This window comes from Struthio camelus, chromosome Z (assembly GCF_040807025.1).
Source record: "Struthio camelus isolate bStrCam1 chromosome Z, bStrCam1.hap1, whole genome shotgun sequence".
In the NCBI taxonomy this organism is placed as follows: domain Eukaryota; kingdom Metazoa; phylum Chordata; class Aves; order Struthioniformes; family Struthionidae; genus Struthio; species Struthio camelus.
This window is the reverse complement of record NC_090982.1, coordinates 20,385,683-20,410,215: the sequence shown is the minus strand read 5'-3', so window position 1 is coordinate 20,410,215 and position 24,533 is coordinate 20,385,683. Positions and strand designations below refer to the sequence as shown.

Sequence of the window (24,533 nt, the reverse complement as noted above, 5' to 3'; positions counted from 1 at the left end):
GGTTAATATACATGCCTTTTCTTCACTTTTTTAACTTCAGGGTAGAGGTGAAATGAGACTATTACTGTGCTACAAATCATTAGCATTTCACTTGCGTCTTTCATGCAAAAGTGAAGAGCCCACTACATGATAGCATCAGAATAAAGCTAACTCAGCAGGAACTGTCATCAATGCACTTCCTTCAGCACAGTTGCTCTTTGGGGCCTCATAAGTTGTATTCTGCACAAATCCTAAAGTAATGGAGCATCTAAACTCAAAGCCAGTAATCTGGCTAAGAAATGCAACATTTGTTGAAAAGTGATTTTGCAAAATGAGGTTGTAACATTAAAAGTAAGCATTGGTAGGAATTTTTTTTTCCATGCAGGGTCCTGCTACTAGTGTTTTGACAGCTTTTTTATCTCTTTACTGTTACTCATATTGCCACTTATATGCTTACTGAAGAAAGCTTTTGTTCTTCGGCCAGTGCTTTACTGCATGCTCTTCCAAGTAAAAAGATCTCTTAAAATATTTTCTTTTCAATTTATTAGCATAAAAAATGCATTTATTTATTTAATTATTGCAAGGGATTTCTCCTCATCCCCGACACATGCTGTGTCAGGTTATCCAAGATCCCAACCCCACAGATGTTAATGTCAATATCAAGCTTCGTTTAGGTTCAGAAAAAGCCTCTCTTGGAAGCGAGCACCTTCAGTCTACAATTTTGCAGGCAGAGTAGGGTTCCTAGCTGAGAGATGGGAAAGATTCCTGCTGCCTGCAAAGTACTTCCTCAGAAGGAAATAGCTTTAAAACTAGCAACAGAGAAGATGTGCAGAAGTAGGAGCTTTTTAATGGTAATGTATATTGCCAAGAGTATTACAAATGCAGAGTGTGAACTAGTTGTGGAGATAATACCAGTCAAGCTATTGTGTATTATTGGCAAAACAGTAGATTTAAATAAGCCTCCTTGCAAAATACACTTGGGGACATTTACAGAAAAGGTCATATTTTTTAATGGTTAAGGTATGGCATAGTTACACAACTGTGGTACTCAAGCTGAGAGGCTGGAGAGGAACTGAACATTGAAATAGTTAAGACTATCTGGGGAGAAGGGGCAGATGGGAGGAGGGTAAAAGTAAAGCTATCGGTGAACTTTTATTTGAGAGAGTAGGCTGACATAAACACAAAGGCAGATCTAACGAAAGCGGTTGGAGTATCTCTAAACGTACAGAAAATGTAAGACTTAATGGAAGCTGAGAATGTTCAAACATTGGTCACCGTCTTAATATCTTTTTCTTTGACGTGTTGTAACATATTTTACTACTAATAAACAATCGTTGACTTAAATAGGATTGCCTGCTTACATCTGCCTGGTTACATCTTCTGGAAAGACTCAAACAGAGACAAATATACAGAGATGGAAACAGAGTACCTGAAGATATTGACACTAGCCCTAACCCTGTACTTAAAAATATGTATTGTGTGTCTCTTCGCTGAGACAAGTAGTGATCTGAGTTCTGAGACTGGAAAACAGATGTGCTTGAAGATCTGAAGTGAAGTCGGGAAGGTGACTAAGTTACTGTAAGAGAATTAAACAATAAATTTCCCGTGATGAAAGCAAGAGGGCACATCACGTAGTTGGTGGATGTAGGTGTGCTGTGCATGGTTGTGTTGAGAAGACTGCAGCGGGTTCCCATAAAGGTCAAACAGGAAATAAAGCTCATGGAGGGAAAAAAAAAAAAAAAAGCAAATGCGAAGATATAACTTAGACAGATAGCATAGGAGAAATGTTAGAAATGTTCCAGCACTAGTATTTTACACTGCATATCTTACACAGACAACATTTTCTGTGGTAAAAATTAAAAAGGAATCAAAACCGAATATTACCTTTCATCTATGTAACGGTGTAGTGATGTGACACGTTAATATCAGCATTGTAGCCTGATGATATGGTACAATTACCATTTTGTCATTCGCAGGTGCAATTCAGCTGCCAGAACTAATACAGGCCACTTGCACATATTCTGACCCCTACCCCAATCAGAGGTTCTGATGCTCTTTTATGAACCAGTATGGATCAGGTCGGGCATAATTCGGAGACTGCTGTCACTGCATGGTAATATAACTACCCTCTTTGGGCGCAGCAGATTCCTGCAATGATTTTGAAAGATTATTGAGATATGCTTTTAGGAGTATGATGCAATGCCTATACGACGAAGAACTACCACATTTATTAGGTCATAAATATAATAATTATGAATGCCTTTGTATCATATGTATAAGAGTAAAATGGGAGCCACATATAGCCTGATCATGTAGAAAACTGCACATTTTCTTGAAAAAATAGCTGTTCTTGAGTTGAAACATCCACTATTACTTAAAGTTTCTACCTTATTATGGTTAAGAAAGTCTTCGCAAGCTGCAGCAAGCATAAACAAACTCTGACTTGTGCCTAATTTTCATGCCCCAGTAGACTTACTCAGCTCTGGACCATTAGCTTTGAGGCCTATGTGTTCAAATTGATGCTGAAATAGGAGGAAAATATTGTTAAATTTCTGGAAAATTCTACTAACAAAGCTAGCAAATGAAAATGCTAATAACCTTTTTATGGGCCTGGTAATAATGTGAAACGTTGGAATTTGACCAGGTAGAACTGTTAAACATTGCTCGGGGAGAAAGCAAGGGATTAAACTAAGATTTTTCCTTACTAAATTTCAGTACTAACAAAAAATAAAGTTACTGAATGTAACTTACTTAGTTTTGTTTATTTTACACAACAAAGCAGTCATGCAAGTCTTGGCTAAGTTTTGGCTACAGTCTTACTACTATTTTGTTATGCACTATATAAAGGTAAGTCACGATATTGACAAGACTTTCTAGTGGTTTCTTCTATTCATAAGACTAGAAAATGGAGGAGAAAGTCAATGTTTTATTGAATTTTCTTACCTGCTTAATTTGTTCTGAATATCATAGAGATAGCAGAACACATATCTATATCTCTGACTGAATGCTAAATATTTATGTTAAGTAATAGGGGGTCAATCAGCAAGAGAAAGGGAAGGCATCTTCTGTGTTACCAAAGATCTAAAAATACTTGAAAATTATATGGTTTTTTGGTAGTATATGATAAGGATTTTGCAGGGTAATATACTGTACCTAGAAGTAATTCATTTCAGTTCTAATACATGCAGCTACAGTATATAAGAAACCAAATTGTGATCTTGTATGTACTGTGACATAAGGAAAGTTACTTACAAAGACATGAAATTAACCACAAGGCAAATTAGAATTTTCAGATGATATCCAAAGACAACATTTTGAATGTATTTCCCTGCCTCCCTTTTTTTTCTTGGGCTGTGAATTAATGATGTGTTTATGCACTAGTATATTGGAAAACACTATTCTATTTATTTATGTTATGTAGGTGTTTTTAAAGTATACATTTTATCTTCTAATGCCACTTCATTCTCAGCTTGTAGATAGATTTTGAAATCCAGAATAATTATTTGGTTTACTCCCCTACTCTAAACCCTCTTGCTTTTTCACTGTGTATATTTGCCTGTAATTGACAAGCTGTTCCAAGGAATTAGGTATTCCCTAGCTATCTGGCCTTTGTAAAGAAGAAGATTCTTGAAGGCAATCAACAAACTGAAATACCACATGTTTTCTTAGCTTGTAATTCCTAATAAATCAATACCAGGCAAATATTCATCCGTTAAAGGTTAAATACTTTAAGCCTTTTGACAGTAATTGAGTGTATTTTCAAGAGAGGTTTAATTTTGATAGATTTTTTTTCTTTCTATTTCACTACTGTTTGCCTGAAACAGTAAATATTGCAGACTTCTGACTGTCACTTCACAGTTGGCACAAGCAGAGTATATAACAGTCAGATGTAGTTTAAAGGCCTCTAGCTGCAACTTTATTAAGAAATACCATTCCACAAATAAAGCTAATATTTTCTCAGAGGCCTTATGTCCCTTCACATACACATCCTCTGTACTGTAATACCTAAGACTGAAAGTCTCACATCAGTCCTAGTCTCACAAGAAAGATCACATGCAATTGATTAAGATGCTTCCATAATAAATCTCAGGATAGCTGTTGAGGTCATTAACATCAGTCTAGGCATGTCAAAACCTCTTCCATTTTGAACTATGAGATAAGGATTGCAGACAGGAATTAGCATTCCTAGAAAAGCACCTGGGCACCCAACCTGCACAGGTGCTTTTGGAAATCACATTGAAGAGAATTAGATGATTAAGTGTTTTTGCAAATCTACATCTATCTTTACGGTGCCGAAATTCCTCATGAAATTCTTGAGGCTTAGACATCTGTTATAGCAAAAGCAAAGGATAGCATAAGATAAACATGGACAAAACTATGCTTGAACTTCTAAGGAAACTTTAAGCAGAGCTGTGCACTGTCCAGAATAACTGTTTCTTTTCTACCTGATGTATGTCATGGGCACAGGAAGAGTAAGAAACATGTCTTGGTGTTTGCTGGTCTGCTACTCATTGAAAATTTTTCTTTTCTGGCCACAAATACAATGATCATCATAATACTATGTTCTTTGAAGAATAAAGATACTACCCCTTTTTTTTTAGTTCCACATTCATCATGAAAGCAGAAATATGAAGTAGCTGAATTGGACTGTAATGCTTGAACAGGCTAAGTGGGTAGAAAGACTCTTTTCTGGCCATGTATGAAGTGGATGGATGCCCCCTCGCACCCTTCATTCAAAAGAACCTTCCTAAAACTCAAGGAAGAGAGGTTTAAACTCAATAATCATAGATTACCACAAACCATATCTTTACCAAAAATATCTTTAAAGATTAAGCTATATTTTACTCATTGTTAGAGTCTCTATTTATGCATATTTTCCTTTGCTCAGATACAAACTACATTAAGACAACGATTATCTTTTTGACTTTAATGAGTGAATTAATTCCTTTTACTCCTTCAATGTGACATTTTTTGATCTCTGTGCTTACTTTCATCGTTGTAACACATTAACTTCCATGACCTTGTTTTTGATGGATTCTAATGTATATAAGGCAAGAAAGAATTAATTCATTCTGTCCAAATAATATCCAGGTCACTCAGTTGCCACTGGGAAACTGGTTTATTTTCTTAAATGATCAGAAAAAGGCTCAAAACACACCTGTGATCTCTGTTGAGATATCATAGGATATCATAGGATTCCTCTCTCTGTCTCTCTTTTTTTTTTAATTCCTGTCACTCTTCTTGACACTAACTCACTATTTGTAGAATTCTTGTAAACATTAATCCTCCAAATAAACCATAATTCAGCTTCAAGTCTAGGACATCTGGCATGGGTGAGGAGGGACTGGACTATGGGTTGAAAGCCAGTGATTAAATTATCTGGATGAAACATTGTCAGGTACCTCCGGTTGTAAGCAGTAAAGGTATGCCGTACAAAAGTCGTTGTTTGGGATGCTGTGGTGTTTTGCAGACTGGGTTAGGAAGCGTGGCAGAAGGGAGCCTTTCTTTCTCTAGGAGGTGCTTGTGGTCTCTCAGCTGCCAGAAATGACATCCCTCAAGCACTGTGGCCTCAGGAAGTGGCTGGTTTTCTGTATTCACGCACAGGTGCTCACTGCTCTATTATATATTGTACTGCTTGGAGAAAGGTGTCCCTAAATTTGGTACTTGCCATGTGAGAGGAACTCTTACTTTCCTCTAATTTGTCTTGTTAAGCTAGTCTGAAGTAGATGCTTTGAAATAGTCCTGTCACTGATCTGTACAGATTTTCAACTTAAAAGAAATGCAGGGGGTTATTGAATCTGAAGAATTTGGTAGCCTTTTCTTTTGCTTCAAAGATATGCCCCCCTCTCTAAAGTCAGTCAGAAAATTATTATAGAATATGATGTACTCCTTCACCTGTCCTCCATATAGATATTGATCAGGAAACCCAGCTTGAAATGTTTCAACAAATCTGACAAGTGACAAGATTAGTCACTGCTCTTAAAGGTGAGCTGCAGAAGTTTCCTAAAGTACCTAGATTATTTTGCACAGTTTGAAAGGAGAAGGAAGGTAACTAACTTTCTTTAAGGTCACTGCTATTTACAGATTTAAACTGACAAAGTTTAAAAGGGTCAAAATGTTACAGAAATGGAGATGAACAACTGAAATAACTGAATTCAGAGCCCAGTAGTAGCATGAACACAAATTGGAAAAAAAAAAAAGTTTTATCCCTTGGTTTGATTCCTTTGGATTCTTAATAGCCTTTGTGGCAGAGAAATTAGCATTTTCAGTAACTGTTTACACAAAGAGCTGCAAATATGAAGCCATAAGCTAAACAGTCAGTTATATCATAAATTGTCCATATGTTATTTTTGATGTGACTCCTGATTCCACATTTTACTCTTATTATTTAAGTCTGTTTTCTGCTCTCTGTTATACTTGTCCCTGACCCAGTAATATATTTGAAATCTTGAAGCATGAGGGATTTCCGTTTTTTAATAGTATCTGTTGTTATTTTTATGTCTAGAGGCCCTCACAGCCTAAGACCAAAAAAAAAAACCTTTTTTTTCTTTTTTCTTTTTCTTTTTTTTTTTTCCCAGTGGAAGAATTTGGAACACTTTTGAGAAACTTTTTCTAAGTATTGTGTGTATGAATTTCTTGCTGTGGGTGCATACCAAGGCAGGTGCCCTGCAGCGACAGAAAAGAAGTTTGGAAAAATCAATGAATAGCTTTCTCAAGCTTTTGAATATCATCTGCTCTGTAATATATGAAGATCTTGACATATGCACATCATACATGTTAGTATAGATATAAATATCCCATGCAGTCTAACCACTTGTGAATAAATTGCCAGTTTTCAAGTCAATCTGATAAAGCTTTATTATTAAGTGTTGCACATTTGTAGAGTGGCATACGGAAATTCTACATGCAAATATTTTCATTGCAACAGTAGCAAGGGTTCAGATGTGGGAACATTGAAGTTAATATTGAGAGTGTATCATTCTCTAGTTATATCTAATTATTATTAATTAAGAACCCTATTGTTTCCAAAAACAAAAAACAAAAAATGGAGACAATTTATAATATTTAATAGAATATTTTATGCAGCCTGCAAACAGTGCATTTAAGTGCTGTACATTACAGCCTTTCTATTTGATTTGGCTCTTAAATGTTATTACGAATCTGTAAAGCAATTACTTGAAAAAATGTTTCAATAATTATAAAGGTATAAATTTGGAAAAGGTAGCCCATAGTACAAATATTGAACTGCGTATCGTTTTAGACTTTCAATTATGACTCGTCATTTAAATTTTCAGTCAAGAAAACTGCAATTTAGAATTTATTTTCTCTGATATAATGTGAAATTAATACAAAAAGAAAATATTTGATGCATCTAAAAAGGGAAAAGAAAGAAATATAGATGTCTATTTTCATTTTTTTATTCACTAATCGTTCTTGTCAGGTATTGCAATGTTTATGAACAGTAATTATTTCTGGCTATTCCTGATATCAGATAAAATTCTATGTATGCACAAAAACATAGTGCTTGATAATGAATCTAATTACTAGTAATATTAAATATTGTTTTTGGTTTTTTTGTTTCAGATCTCTGTCCTGAGACACAACAACAGGATGTGCCTTGGAGAAGAGTAAGTTAAAACAATACTTTGTCCTTGTATTTTTTTTTCAATAATAGCAAGATATTATGACTTGAGTTTCCTTTAAACGAGTCCTTTATGCATGGATTTTAAAAATAGCAAGCCACTCCCAATGACTGCTATTTACCAAGTTCTGCACTGTTTATTCAGAGTTCATCAGGACTTCAGCAGGGGTTTTCCTAAGTAATATCATCATATTGAGTACACCAAATTTTAATATCAGCAAGGCTTTCATAAGTTAATGTCAAATATTTAAGCAGCTATATTTCTCCAGAGTGTCTAAAATTCTATACATAGAGAAACATCTTAGATTTTTTTTTTCCTTTACATCCCAAGGGAAGATGAACTAGATATATAACTAAACAAAGAGAAGTGGTTAGACACTTACAGGTGACTTTCCATTCACATACACCTTCCAAAAGATCATATGTGAAATTATCTGTATTTTTACAGCTTACCTATTAACCACTGGGCTGTTTCCTTTCTCCCTACCTGAAATGCCTGTCTTCTCTGTAGTATTGCTTATTGTAAAAACGTACATAAAGATAATACAGAATTTCTGACTCTCTGTCAAAAAGAGAACTTCATAAGATTTAAAATGGAAGCATTTTTTCATTCCTATATGCCAGTAAAAACAGCTTCAAATGCCAGGGACAGTCAGTGCCATAGCCTGAGCATAAATGAACATGTTAGTAGATATGAGCTGCAAGGTACTGGGAGAATGACTAGCAGTAAAACTCTTTGCTACATCAAGCCGTGATTACACTTGGGTAAGGAATAACATCAGAATTAGTTTGATGTAAATAACACTGTTTTCTAAAGGGTACGACATTACATTCCAGTGCTGGATGGTAGGTTTTTTTTTTTTTTTTTATGTTAAAGATGCCATAAAATATGTCTATTTAAAGAATATGAAGTTACAATAGTTGTAAATGAGAAAAAATATGAACTCACTTGGAATTTGCCACTGGCTTGATGAGTTTAGGACTTGAATTTCACACCAAGAACCAGCCCCTGTCCCTAAAGAAACAGTTCTCCAACCGGGAGAATGAATTTTATTTCACTGCACAAGAAAGGATGCAATGGGTTAGGAGCAAAAATAGGAGTGTATCATCTCTGCCTGACCCCTGGGAAAATCTTTCATTTCTCCTTTCCCCAAACATAAAAGTAATCTCCTACAGCCACAGAGACCACTTGAGGTATATCTTCCATTCATTTCAGTTGTTGCCATTCCATCCAGCGGAGTGGTATTAATTTTCACCACCTCACTGCTTGAGCATAAATCTTTATTAAGTCAGTTAATGAGTTTCATTTTTCCCTTTCTTTGATATGTTTTGTGAGCATATACTATACTTCCAGTCACATTCACAAGATGCTGTAAGAGCCATTTGGCATAAATCCTTCAGTTTTGGAGCCATGCTACTTTCAGGCCTCCTGAAAATTTGATGTCTTCTTGCCTGCCTGCTTGCTTCAGTACTGTTTTGTTTCAGGGCATTTTCAGTAGACAAGCAGAGTTAACATAAAGGAAGGAAGCAAGCCAAGAAGAGAAAATGCTGTTTTATTTTGTAGAAGTTATTATGATGCAGTGAAGTTCATAAACAAAGTCCGAACTAGATGTTTAGATGTCAGAAAGAGAGCTGATATTTTCCTAAATGAAGATGTTTTCAGATAGAAGACTCTGTGGATGTAGTTTACATTATATCATCTACCTTTCTGGCCAACTCCAAGGAAAAGGCACCAGTACACAGGGAAACGTGAAAGCGTTATGCCCTAAAACCAGGATTTTGATTCAAATATCAAAGTGCAGCAGAGTACTCATGTCCTACTACATTTTAGCTGCTCCAGATGTGTACTACAGCTGTATTCATTTGTAGTATTCTTTCAGCAGTGTGCCAGACAAGCATTACAAAGATACCAGCTTCAAAACCAATGATAATCAGGAAAAAAAAAATGAACACATAAATCATGTTGCTGAGACTGAAAGTCTCCCTTACATAATAGCATATAAATAAATAAGATAGTCCTGTTCTTTGCTTCTCTGATTCAGTAATATATGTGTGAGTTGAAAAAAAATGATAAAAAAAAGACTTCAGACTTCAAAGAAAGAGTGCCCAGGACAGCAAAGGACAGCAGCACTTGCCAGGGATGAGCCCTCGCTGCCGCGCCAGTCTGACCAAGCAGGGGGTGCGGTGCCCACATCCAGTGATCTGCACTGACCGTGGGAAATGTGTTTGAGCCGTATCTGTGTTTGAGCAAAAGCTACTGCTGCTGTCTCACTTGTATCAGCTCATATGCTGCACAGGTAAAAATAGGTCCGCAAATTTGCAGATTAGTGTTTCGTGCCAGCAGAGGTGTTATTAGCATAAACTTGTTTTTGCACTCAGTTCAGATTACAGAGTTAAGCCAGCATTATATCAACAACAGCTGTATGATAGTCTTTGCATATTGAAAATGTAGTTCATCAGGTTAATCCAGGACTGCATGTAAATCTGAAGTAAATCTGAAGAAACTTTATCCGCCCCCCCGCCCCCCCCAAAAAAAGCTTTTAACCTTAGCAAAGATGCTTAAAAACAGACTAATTTCAGATTATGGGAGAACAGGGTGATGAACTTCCTTTCGAAACACACTCCATGTCTTCTTTGAGAGAACCAAACCAAGGGAGCTGAAATTAACTTTTAAAATGATCTTATTCTGTTCCATCGAATGGCAAATGTATAACGCTTACTTTGAATATTTATCAGTCAGAGACTCTTAAAACAAGATAATATGAAACAAGATATTCATTAAAATACCATTGAAATGTAACATATACCTTCTGAAAGTTTTGTTTAAATTTTGTTTATTATCTATAAGCAGGTACTTTTTTCACTGTTTTCATATTAAAATTATTTTGTTAAATGGGTCCAGGCTTCAACCTGGTGTAGACACTGAACATCTACTAGTCTGTCTTTTCAAAGGCCTATCTGTCTTGTTGTAGTGATAATAGATGTTCTTTCTAAAAACAATACCAATCTATCCTTCCAAAAATATCAGGGCTAAAAGATACAGTGTAGAAAGTACAGGAAATTCTCCTCCTTTCAGCTCTAACATTATTTTGGTATAATCACATCTTGTTGCCTAAAGACATTTGAAAAATCCTAGATTAAAAAGCATTTTCACCTCTGGTCCATTTCCTCTCAAGGGCCAGCAGAAGTGTTTGGCTGCAAGAGAGAATATATATGTAATAGGTAAAGGTGCTACTACAACTGTGTTATACAATAATATAGTTAATGTAGCATACAATAAATTTAAACATACAAAATATATCTACAAAAGCAAAATATATTATGTATTACCTATAATAATATGCAGATAATTGTTTTCCTTTATAACACACTGCCCAGTCTAAATAAACAAAATAAAAATAGTTTTATGTGGCTGAATTTCAGACTTAAAAATTTTCAGGCTTAAAAATATACATGTATGTTAAAATAAATTAGAAGGAAACCAATTACACTAAGTTAAAAATCAAAGTGGTTCATATAAAACAAATCTTTAGAAGTGCTTAAGCTTTCACATTCTTGTATTGTCACGAACAATTATGTGAGAAGATGATTTCTCAGAATGAATCAGTGTCACCAAATCTGCATTACTCATCAGAAAAAAAGTGCTAACCAGAATCTGTTATAATTCTTATTAGACAAATTATATGATAGCATTATTTATATCATCCTGCATTAGCGCTCCTCTGTATCTTAATAGGCAAAAAATGAATCTTTTATGTTTTGAAGTGCTTTAATGTATGTATTATCTATTGCTTATTGTCTATATTAATTGAGACTATCATGTTCACGATTGCCACAAAATTCTTTTAGACGTCCACTTCTACTGATCAGTTCTGAATTGGTGCCCAGTCTACTTACTTTATGAGCAATAAAATGGAGCAAATTTCAGTATTGTTTTAAGCTCTTGAGGTAAATGTACTTTTGTACACACGTGCACATGTGCACACACACACACACACACACACACACACACACAGACATTTCAGTTGTATATCTATTTAAAAAAGTAGAATATTTTCTATCATTCTGCTAGGAAATGCCTGGAAAACATGAAAAATTTTATTAAATCTTATCTTGTAGGTGTTCACTTAATTAATAGAAGTTGTTAAAATTTCTCTTTCTTTTAGTTGCAATAGCTGCATCAGGAGAAAGCTATGAGCAATTTTTTTCTAAGTGAGGATGAAGGAGATAAGACAACCTGTTCAGTCTCAACTGTGCTAAAAACTGAAAGCCGTGTAGTAGAAAACATCTATATTCCACCTAAATATCATAGGAAGAAAAAACAACATACATATAAACTGAGAAAAATTTTACAGTAACTTAAGATGATTAGGCATGATTATGCACTCAAATTAGTGTAGCTGAAAAACCTGAGGAACTTCTATATTTACGTATTTACTGATGAGTCTTTTTTTTTCTCCTATAGAATTTGAAAGTGACTGTAAGAACGAAAACCCTATCTATTATTTCTATTATGTCTAGGTAAGGTCCTGAAAAAAAATTCTCCAGGTGTTTACTTTACTCCAACACAGACCCTCTGTTAGGTGTAATTGCAAACTGAAGGTCAGTTAGCGTTTCGAGGAGAAGTTTTAAAGGCGATATGCCTTATATGACCACATCGGATAAGCTCATGATTTTGTACATCAAATACTGGAAATCAAATGAATTAATTCCTAAACTAAAACTAAAATAAGCAGATAACTTTCATTTTATGAGGAGAAAACATATCTCTTCTCCTTGGAGGGAACTCAACCTGCAAATAGTCCAGTTATTTAGAATGAAAAAATGCAAAATTTTGAGTTCTAGAGTAGAAACCTCCCTCTCTGAAAAAGACAAAGAAAAGAGCTCAGGCATTTTAACTGATTGGCATAAGTTCCTAGCTGCTCTATGCTATGTGACAGGAGACTTGGCAAGAGACATTAGCAGTATAGCAGTTTTATAAACTCCACATGTTGAGAACCCAGTTAGCAGTTATCCAGTAAGCACTACCTGGGTATGCAGCAGCAACAAATTTCCTGCTTAGCTTCTCTTTAAATATGAGTTGCTGAAGGCCATGTAAAAATGCCAAAGTCCATGTAAACATCCTAATCAGCTGTTCTGTTCAGGAATGATTAATTCACCAAGTTCTTCATTTTTGCAAGTGCGAAATAGGAGTGAAAATAGCTCAAGAGTATCTTGGAAAACTTATATGCCAGATGATGCTAAATTCATTATTTATGTCGGTATCTTTCTGTGGTGTAAGATACAACCATTGAGTATACTGCCTGTGCTTCTTTCCCAAAGGTCTATTTTCATTTACCAATTTTCCTAACATATTTACTTTGGAAACATAACAGTGGATGTGGTTCTGGGCTCTCATTTTCTTTTCTTTTCTTTTCTTTTTTTTTTTTTTGGTTACTGAAGGAGTTGCAAGCTTTGCTTGATGTGGCGGATCTCAGTTTTTATATTTACTATAGCTTTACAGTGTTTGTATTGATTAATTACTTGAGTATTCAGTTTAACATATTAACGAATAATGTAACAATTTAGAGACTTAAGAGTGTGATGGAAGTAATATGCAGCGTGCAAATCAACATGGTCAGTTCTGCTAAGTCTCTGAGGGAACTTAAACCAAAATGATTTCCATTTGAAGTGAATACTTCTTTCATTTATTCTTTGTAAAGAGAAGGATAAAGATGGACAGTGATAGAAAATTATTTTTATTTCGCATTTGGTTTGTATTTGAGGTCAGCAAGTGAAAGGAATCTTTTTATTGTATAACCTAATGTAAATAAAAATATATATTGTTGAAGTGATGCAGCTTATCATCAGCATTTTATCTTTTTGTGGCACCACATCACTTCTCACAAAAGTATCTTAAAAAAGATAAGGTATAATGACACAGCTAAAAGCTTTTTGTCTTGATTCAGCTTAACTGTAGTCAGTGCTGATAAGTTAATGGAAAATCAGAGCAACAAAAAAGTAAAATACTATTCCTACTATATCGTTTTCAACTTCCACATAAAAACAACAAAGTGAAAAGAGTATTTCACAATCAGCTCTCACCTTAAATATATCAAATGCTGAAAATGGTCATTTTCACCAGGTATGGAAGTCTAATAATTTCAATCCTATTTGAAAGGCATAAAAAAGATCCTCCAAACAGAAAAGTCGTATCCTTCTTCAGCTGGCTATGCAGGTGAATTATAATTTTTAAGAATTTCCCAAACACTGTGTTTTTTCCAAGCACTTGCTTTTCTTTTTTAGGGACTTTCCCCAGCTATTAGGTTCCTAATTAGTATTGTGTGAAATGACCATATAAAATTAAAACAATTTCCCAGTATATTTCTACCTCTAAAATTTATAAATACTGTTTTGTTACTAAATTTAGATAGAGCTTATAGAATAACATATGCTTGTGAAAGCATTTCAGGCTGAGTTTTGCTCAGAAAGAGAGGGAGGAACCAGTTCTGCTTTTATAGGTTTAGGGCAGAAATCTCTATCACAGCTCATGATAAAATCCACTTTGAGGAAACCACAGCTTTGTCTGTGATGGCTAATATGCAGCAAATATTAAAAGAAAAAACTTTAGTCACTAAACTTCTAAAAAATCTCTCCTCTAGCTGGTATATCCCCAGAATGACAAATGTTTCCCGCATCCTTCTCTGGTTGCATCCTGGGAGAAAAGAGGCGAGGGATTACCCGCGGCTCTCTGCCGTGTCATGTCTGGGTGCGGGGAGCAGGCTGTGCAATCTCATCTGGCTCTCCAGGCCCGCAGTCAAGAGCAAGTCTTGTCTGCAGCTAAGCTTTCTACATCATTTTTCTCTTTTTTCTACTTTTTTAACACTCAGAGCATTTCCAGTCAAGTATTTCTGATAATCTCACTGCTAGATAGGGCCAAAAAAACAAATCCATTTTTGTACTGACTGGAAATCTCTCTGAATTTTGCATATGAGGAGGTCAGAAATTTAATTGAAATGTTTTTATCTGGATTAAAAATTTCCCCTGAGGTACTGGCAAGTCTGTATTGCAGTATTTTTTCCTATCAACAAACAGTGTAAAGGGAAATTAATTAGAAACTGATTAGGAAGAAAGTAAAGCAATATAGTTTTTGTCGTTGTGCAAATGATAGTGGTTTTATATTGTTCCCTTTTCTAAGGGCATTTCGATAACAGCAACAAAGTGGCAAAACTGTGCAAGTATAGAGGTTTTGTTGTCTTAATAACAATGTTTCTATAAATCACCATAGCATATATGTTAATATAATTCACTGAAACATTTTAAACTGTGTTCATTTTGAGGTCTGGGCTGTTTGTTGATTTTCATTACCGTGTTGTTATTTAGGAATTCTTTAAATAAACTTAACACTATACAAATTATACTTGAAATATTGATCAGATAAAATTAATTCGATATAGTTATCAATAGATAATTGTAGACATATCGAATGTGGCATTTTGCTTCTGCCAAAGAGATAAACATTTTGCATTGTACAATATAAATAACAATTTTATTTTTCTGAAGCACAGAATTTTTTCAGCATATTCTAATATTGTGGATCAGGCAGCCAAATCTTTTTTTTTTTTCTCTTCCAGCCTCAGTGTTTCTATATATTTACCCATAAATGGCTTCCAAATAGATTGTTTGCCAGCCAGGTATTGCTAAGGAAGGTTTTTCTCAAACACTTAAATCTATGTCTGGTTTGAAACTTGATCCCAAGGAAAAAGAGTGAGACCACTAATCAAATATTTAAAAAAATCTAAAATAATCTTCTCTACTTTATAATCATAATGGAAGGAAGTTCAATATTTCTGCTCAAACAAAGAGGCTGGTAGACATATTTACCAAAGGCCTTATGATGTTTGCAGTCGACTTTGCAGAAGACAACATTTATAAAACCTTTACAGTGTCTGGCAGGTGCCATGCATTCTCCTGGGGATTAGTGTTATTCAGATATTGTCTTTCATTTGAACTTCAAACACTTTTTTTTTAGAGACATCTTTTTAATAGCTTTTGAAAATTGAAACCTTTTTATTTGTGTCATTATAATACCCTCTACGAATTTACTTTAGGGAAATAAATGCCAGTAAAGCTAAAGACTATTAGAATTTTTAAGAAGGAGGGGAAAAATCACTACAGGAAAAGGTATTAATGCATAAAAAGTGCATATAAAAGAAAATAAATTAAAAAAGCAAAGATAGGTATCTTCCAGTATGTTCATCTTTCAATATCCACTCCCACAGATTGAAACTGAGATGTTACTGTAGGCACTCCGTTTATTTTACCATGATGTAGGTAGATAAGGTATAGTATTAGCATGATCTACTTTTAGCAACAAAAGTCAGCCAACGTTTTCCATTTTGAAAGTAGAAAATAAGCCCTAAAGAAAAGGAAAGGCTAAACTTCTTTTATTTCATTAAATTCTCATAAGCAGCTGAAAAACTCTTAGACTACTGTTTTCTAGGTTACACTGTATGCATAAAATTGGTGACAACGTAGGGAATTTAGAAACTAAAAGGAAATGGTGCCCTGAGAAAGGGGTGTTGGAGAGTATTGCCTTTTCTTCAGTGCTACTTTTTTTAATCTAGAGAATGTGTTTAACTCCTTAACATATCTTAAAGTAAATTCAGTGTAAAATTAACATGGACAAAGCCTTTAAAATGTCAATAATAAAATTCAGGTGTCTAGTTTTTGGGAGGGAACCAGGATGATGTATCGTTTACCTTTAGAACTGATAAACACATTTTTTCTAGCATTGGCAAGGAAAGGTTTCTAAGGACGGTTCTTCCATCCCATCTAGTTTACCGCAGCTCACTCCAGGCAATCTTTTGATCCGTAAAGGATCCTGCCTCTTTTGTCCCTGGAACAGATGAGAATCTCTTGAGATCTCAGTTTCTCTGTAAACAGGATAAACTTGTATCTGCTTACTTGCTTATTGGCTTTGCCATCTGAACATCCTTGCCCTTTCAAGAAGGCTTCTGCCTGTCTCCTGCTGAGCCGTGGCCTGCAGGCAGGTGCCGTAAATCTCTGCCCGGTCTGAGTTTGCAGCAACCTCCTCTTCCCCAGGAGCCGGCTGTGACCTTGTGCCTGGTGGGCTCCTCTTGGCAAGGGCAGGCTCTGAGGACTTCTCCTCCTGGTGCTCAGGCCATGGCTTTCGTTGATTGCCAGGGCTGGTGCCAAAGAAACTCGGAGCGATAGCTGCAAGAGAAAGAAATGAACAGATCATACGTAGTTAGTGGGAGGAAAGGCTACTTTTCACAGGAGTGAGATTTTATTTTCTTTGAAGGTGGGGCTATAGCAGTTTTGGTTAATCGTTATTATAATTAGGTATAGTGGAGACAAAAATGGAAAGAGGCAGTGAAAATTCTGAGAGAGGAGGAAAATGAGCACAGGGCTTGCTTGCACATACAGAGAACTTACTGGAGAGTAAGGGAAAAAAGCAATCTGTGAAAAGGGAGAAAAATGAAAGAGGAAAACAGTAGAAGTGTGAGAAGGACTTCAAATGTGAGAAGACACTTGCACTGGTAGATTCACACTGTCCACGGACAGGTGAAACTCTACAAATGGTTGTTGCATTCGTATATTTTGGTCACTTAGAAAGTTTTCCACATTAACTTCTGGAAGGTTGACTGTTATTGCTACTTCTATATACCTTAAGTTGGTTCATATAGTTTTTCAGCTTACTATTAAATCCTCCCTGAAAAACAGAAATAAGTTTTCAGACTGAATAGAAGAGGTTTAATCAGCACTTAGCTATATGTGTTTCATGTATTGCTGTGAAATAAGCAGCCTAGAGATATTTTGTTTGTTGATGTGTGTAAAATATGGTGTGAACAAGAATTCTAAAAACCTCTTGAATGTACAGCCAATCAGAAAGCTAACACCGTCTCTCCAGTGACACCTACAATAGAAAAGAAAAGTTACAAAACAGAAAAGTAACTTCTTATTTAAGAATTGTATATGTGCTCTTAAAACTTTTTAATCTCTTTGTGAAAGTGGCTTGATATTTCAGTTGCTGTCCTCCCAGAGTGGGCTGGACTGGTCTTTGGAATTTTGGTTTTCTGACTCATCCATCAGGACTTTGCTAGCTACAAAAGGCTAAACATTATATTTTCTGCAGATGTAACTACTGCGTACTCTGAACAATGACTTCTTATCAATACAGAAAATAATTTTTAATCAAGATCTTTCCCGGATAGACCAAGCTTTTATTTAAATCTCTCCAGAAGCAAATGTGAAAAACTAATCAATAAGAAATGATAGAAAAGCAGACCTTTGGCTTTATAGTTCTGTGTATTAAGTTCAATAACGTTCCCAAATAGAGACAGATACCTGAGTTTCTAACCTGATGAACCCTACTTCATACAGCTGTAAGCAAACATGCTATTTGTTTAGTACCTTTATGACAGTAAACACTCAGAGAGGTAACTCTGGACCCTTAATCAAACTCCTCTATAGCTGAAGGTATTTTAACAGTCAAGACTGAGACTTCGCCTCAGGACTGCTCCAGATTAGAAACCATCTAAGGGAGCTGGGTATCCAAAGAGCAAAGGAGGAGCAAACAGCACTGAAAACAAAAACTTCTTCACTGGCTTAGTAATAACTGAAGTTATTAAAAACTAAGTGTACTTTTAAAGCAATTGCATTGTTTATTTGTAGCTCATGGGATGTGATTTTTTTTTTCTTTTCCTGTTAAATTTCTCTCAACTTATGTGAAGCAAGATTAGTTATTCTGACTACACTAAAACATAATGACACATCATGACTTTCCCATATTTGAAGCAATTACAAAAATGCTCACCTCAACAAAATATCCTGAAATTTTGTGAAATGATTAAAATTCTTACCATCGTCAGGGACAACCTGTATATCCTTCAAAAGAAAGAGTTCCCTAAGATCCCTAAATGAAAAACTTTTTTTTTTTAAGCTTTCACTTCTTGCAAAAATAGTTGTCTTTCTCATTTTGGGAATAAAGTCTCATTGTGCTGAGTTCTATAAACATTTAGAAAGCAGATAACTCTTAGCTTGGATTAGTCATGATCTGAGATAGAAATCAATATTTTAGGATTAGTTCAAAAGAATGTTATACAACAACCCTAATTCTGAAGTTCCCTCTATACTACAACATCCCACTTGCAATAATGATAACTGCAGTGTTGTTTTGCTACTTCTACTGTCTATAGAAGCATATCAAAGTGTGACAAAATAAATACAGGAGAGAGAGATTTTGTCTCAGACATCCCTAGAAAATAGAGAAAAAAGAAATGAGGTAGCCAAATATGGGCGTACAAATCTCTGTCTTTCCCCTCTCCCCTCAGTGACTGTTAATAAAATGGAAGGTTTGGTTTAATTTGGCCCTACACGTTTCTTTAACTTAAAAGAAGAGAGTTTGCCCGTTTCTGACACCAATTTAAAATGTAAGTCTCTCCTGCAGTCTTATCTTCACTTTTGATCTATTTAACATTTGAGAGTAGTGAATACACCTGAGTAGAAGAGACTTTACATTTTATTACCCTCCTTTCATATGCTACGTAATCTGAAATTGGTGAGGGGATTCAAAGAGGAGGAGAATACATAATATCCACTAGAGTAGATACTCCTTTTTGGACATTTGGCTACATGCATTGTTATTTATATTAGTCGCTCATCTCTGGCATGGAACCTTTTCAGACACATTTTGAAATATTAATTTTACAGAATCTGGAGAATTTCTCTTACCTATCATAACAGAAATCTTTTCAAGGATGCTATGTAATTAAGCATTAACACCCCTGACTGAGTAGCAATCCTAAATCAGCCTGTGCTTTTCCAGGTGTTTCTTCAAGGGCTTTAGAATGTTTCCAAGCATTTCCCCTTATAACTAACATTTCACTGGTTGGTCTGTGGCTTCCTCATTTTCGTCCTTTTTCTTTCTTTTTTTCTTAATTATATTTATATTCTAACAAATCTCTCTCTCTTTTTGATGTTTATATTATTGATAATGGTGGAATTCAGGTCAAAAAATAAGATAGGACAAATTCAGAAACAAATTATGAAAGATTTAAAAAGATATTTATTTGTTAAATTTATTGCAGCATGCAAATTACATCAATTTTTTCCTCGGACTCTCCTGTAATGACAGCTACTTATTAACACGAAATTTATATTTTCTTACACATGGCCTCTCATTTTGCCCCTTAAGTTTGATCAGTTATATAACTCATATCCCAAAAGATCCACATTTAGAGATTCGAGCTAAAAAAAAAAAAGTTAAAACGAATTTAGTTCATTATGTCGTTGACTCAGTTAATAGCTACACTCAGTGAGTGTTTCCAGGCTACATCCATCTTTTTCTGCACCTCTTTCAACTGGATGTGTTTCCAAGTAAAATTTAAAGACATCTAAAGCAGAGAATTTGTTTGATAAGTGGGTAAAAGGAAAGCATAATTTACAGCAGGCTGTATTTACACCTGAATTTCTCTTATCGTGGCATAGCAGTTAGATGTACAAAAGGCCTGCTGTCTCGACTATTCAGGGTCATTCAATGCAAGATTGATCCCTGCAGTAGAATAGGAAATATTATCACCAAATAGTAATAGTTCTCCTGGTTTCTGATATATTTTTAATTATAGGGAAAACCTAATTTCACTATTGACATATTTTCAATGTTTCGCAGCCCAAAAAAGAAATGAAAAAATTCCCTTTTTTTTTTTTTTCCCCACAGAATGGTGTAATTTCTCACTTTCACTTTCTGCTTTGAGTAGATTTCTTTGGGATCTCTCCTATCCCACTTCCCTTTTGGACAATCTTTTAGGAATGCTTTTCGCTTATTAACCAGGCTAAAATTCTCATTTCAGTTTTTGCCTTGTATTTCTTAATAATAACTCTTCAAGTTTGTTTTCTGCCTAAATGTTCACAGACCGAATCCACATGTTAAGTAGCAGGCTACCAAACTGATTGCCGCGGTACTGTATTCAGCTGTGTAGGTTTCCCAGCTTGGACATGTCCAATTAGGGTCTTAGGTAATTAATTAGCATGGAGGTAAGTTACTTGTAGAAAACTGTAATAGCTATCTATAATTTTTCAGAACTGATTTTCGCAACGTCATATTTTGTGATAATCAGTTAACACCACTTTACCCTTGGCCATTAATTGAGGAAAGAAGATTAAAAAAATGGTTAAAAAAGTCAGCCATGAGGAAGGAGAAGAAACAAATAAGAAAAACAAAGGCTTCTGCACGGACCATTTACCATAAATGGTGTGAAGTTGTTTTGAATTATGCAAGGCTGAATCTGTTGCAGAGTACTGAACATGAAAATTCCCTTAATGACTCAGATGCCCAAGAGCTAAAATATTAGATTTCCCAGAGTAGTGGAGGAAATCGTTTAATAGATACAATATGTGGTATTTCCTCAAACAGTCAGAATATAAAGAATTTTCATCAAGAAACAGTAAGCGAAAGATGTGAATAACTCTGGGACGAAGAGAAAAATATTGATGATAACATTATGTTGCACAGCATTTTGTCCCTGATTAGATAACGAACTAATAATAATATAAAAGAATTAAATGTCAGGACACTATAATACCCTGGAGTGTTTTAAGAAAGGACAAACAGTTTTGTTAAGTGTAGAATACTAGGAACAGGGCTGATCAGAAAGTCATAATTTTTTTCTTTTTGAGTTTTTCAGTAGGAAGCATCACATTTATCTGATCTTACAGTGTGAAAATCAAATGTAACTTTGACAATATATCATTTAGCAAAAAAATTATTAAAATATACTGCTTTAATGTTTTCATAATGGACTAGTTTAATTAATAAATTAGTTTTAAGGGAAATATGTGATAAATTACATCTGTTTATGTTTGCATAGTCAATATTGCAAAGATTAAGATCTGAACAAGATATATTTTATTGGAATATGTATTTTAGCAGTTTCATGTTTGTGTGTGACTATGAGGAGTTTTTAAGGCCTTTTATTGGCTTAAAAAAATGAACTGATGAGCAAAGAAAGAGACAGAAAGTCTTCTGAAGTATTAAAATTGGTAAATTTCATCTGGATGTAAATGTTGCCTTAAAAGGTATGCATGCAATTTTTAAATATGCTGATGTGCAACCTTAGCACTAAGAATTCCAAGTTTTTTGATTTGGCCTAATTTCATCGTAGGTAGTGTTTTATTACTATGATACTGTACTACTCTATCCTCTTTCTTAAATTGTGAGCATTGAATAGTGAAAAATAAGAACCAGTTGTTCTTCCAAGTAATTTATAATGCTTACAAAGTGCAGATAATGCTTCTAATGGTTGTCAGTAGTATGGAGATTACTCCCTGGATTTCATCCCTATATTAAACCATTTAAAAATTCTGTTTCTCTTAGGTCAAATAGATTTTAAATAGTTTATATCCTGCTAGAAAATTTATTTTGTGTTTTTTCCCTTAATTTGCGAACTCAAGTTTAGAAGTAGAAAGCACACTTATTTTCCAGTGCTTGTAACTTAGATTGTGTTTACATAGCAGAAGGTTTGCAGAGATACTCATGTAAATCTAGGTGCATTAGTCTAGGTACCAGAGCAAGATGGAAGATAAGGGAAGCGTGAGGTCTGTGCAGGCTTGCTTTTCAGACATAACTTCAGAGTTCACCTTTCTTTGGGTCATTCCATTCGTTTTTTCCCCCTTGTTATCCTAAAAGCATTGCTGTGCTGCTTAAAAAAAAAAAACAAAAACAAAAACAAATTCCTCTTCTTGTAATTGCTTTGCAATTGTAGTTACAAACTGTATTTATTTTAAAAGTGATAAGTCCAGCCTGAGTCCGTACTCTATGTTGCTCAGGTTATGTGGCAAAGATTTAAGTCTTAATCTTTTGGCCCTGTATTCTTGTTGGAAACCTACTCAAAATGCATAGCTCAGCACTTCAGGGACTGAGAAATAGTACTGGTGACACGGCGACAGGCATGAGCCCTGTTTCTCTCTTTCACAGTTTGAAGATATACTTCAAAGGCACTACAATATGAGAGCATGTTGTGTCAAAACACTGACATAGATAGCCACTCACAAGATAAGAGAGGAGATGTAGCTCTAAACAACCTTTACTTCCTTCTTAGGATGTCAGAATTTTACAGTACTCCTGGAAGAAAGATGAGGATGGTTAACTGTCCAAAGCCCATTTTCCCTCCAAAGTGACTGATTACTTCCTATTTGGCTTTAGTTAAGACAAAGTAAAAAAATTACCCCAACCTATCCCGTATAGATTCTCTTAACAGTTCTCTTAACAGTTCTGCTTGTAAATGCACATACTAGTTTGGAGGGGATGTGTCAAACTAAAAGGTGCACCAAACTAAAAGGTCACCAAAGGAGAAGGAGGAATTTTTGCCCCTCAATGAATAATAAAAATCTGAATTAATCAATTAAAAATAGCAGATTTCTGAATGGTCAGAGGAATTAATTTTTGCATCGTGTATGTTTACTGGAAGAATATTGAGATTATTTCCTTCAAGAGTTAGAAAAAATTATGTTTAGGGAGTTATCTGAAACCACATCTTTGCAACACTTCCTTTAGATTGTCCTGGGTAAAAGGGTGCCCCCCTCCAATATTACATGGGTTGGTGTAGAAGACAAATGTTGGGAGAGGAACAGTGTTAACCACCTTTTGTCTGTTAGCGTTAGCCAAGACATGCAAGTGGCAATGTTGGCATGTGGGAAGGCAGTGAGGATAGCATTTCTGAAAGCTGAAGGCTCCTAAAAGGGTTTAATCTGACTCACACTGGTCCAGACCTTTAGTTCTTCTGAAGCTTGTTTCTGCTTTTTTGCTGTTTCTGCTTTTTTGATGCTTTTGTGAATGCTGATGCCAAGGCAGCTGTCATTAGTTGTATCTGGTTAGAGTTTTTGTGACCAAGTTTGGTGCCTAGGTATTGCATTAGCTGTTAGTGGTATTTGTCCATTTGAAAAAGAAGATGCATAGACTTAGAAACCATCCTCTCCATCGTTGATATTGAAGTGTTTTGCTGTGCAGCACGTGATCAATTTTTACATATCTTCAGCACCAGGGGATAGGGTCTCTGTCATTTAAAACCCAGTGCAATTGATCTTAGCCCATAAATTTGCCCTTGTCTTCTAACTATGTGGCAATAATTTTCACTTTTTGAAATCTTGATACCAAAATTACAGTTAGAAGTTGAAAATTCACATTGTGTATAATGAATTAAAATATGGAGTTCCTATATCACATAAACTGATATAACTCTGTTGTTTCAGTCTTAGGTAGCTATTATGATGGGATTTGTTAGCTGTTTTCCTAAAGTATGTTCAAGCAGACATAGTATTTTGTTTTTTATGGTGACTTTAATAACTGCAGTTATTAAAGTTACTATGACATCTACCCATCCTGTGTCCATCAGACATTACTGAGAATTAATTTAAAAGGAGAAGGAAAGAAGATGAGAAATGACCACCTGCTGCAGTTATACCATAAAGACAGCTATATAATTCACCAGTAGCTAGGCTGTTTGACATCTGCTTTCCTCTGGTATTGGAAAATTACCTAGTAGTCTTCAGTATTAGGAATGATGGGGGAAGGAAGGGCTGTGATAACAATAACTGTTTTAAGAAGTAAGCATCCCGGTGCTCCACCTGCCAGTTTTCTGTCGTAAGCTGTGACTCAGTCTTAATGGTTCAGTTGTTTGTGCATTAACCTGTAATAGATGTCTGAAATGATCTATCTTTAAAACATAAACAGCCCCCACTCCTTGTTTTTTAATTAGAACTTTTTAAAAATTCAAGTCATTTCGTGATCTGTTCTAAAAAAGAAAAAAAAAAAAAAAAACAGAAACAATTGATTTGAAGCAACTGAGGTGGAAGTAACCTCCTGGAAGGGAGCTGGGAAAAAGCTGTGATCTGTGAAGGCCAGCTATTCTAG

General features: G+C 35.1%; 1 protein-coding gene across 37 annotated transcripts in view; it reads left to right on the top strand.

Annotated features, from left to right (window-relative positions):
- The window catches only part of PTPRD (protein tyrosine phosphatase receptor type D), a 1,218,182-nt gene that overhangs the window by 402,836 nt on the left and 790,813 nt on the right, over positions 1 to 24,533 (top strand). For all 37 annotated transcript variants that reach the window (XM_068927738.1, XM_068927756.1, XM_068927755.1 and 34 more), the window contains one exon: positions 7,564 to 7,607. The gene's annotated coding sequence lies outside the window, so the exon portion shown is untranslated. The remainder of the gene's footprint in view (positions 1 to 7,563; positions 7,608 to 24,533) is intronic.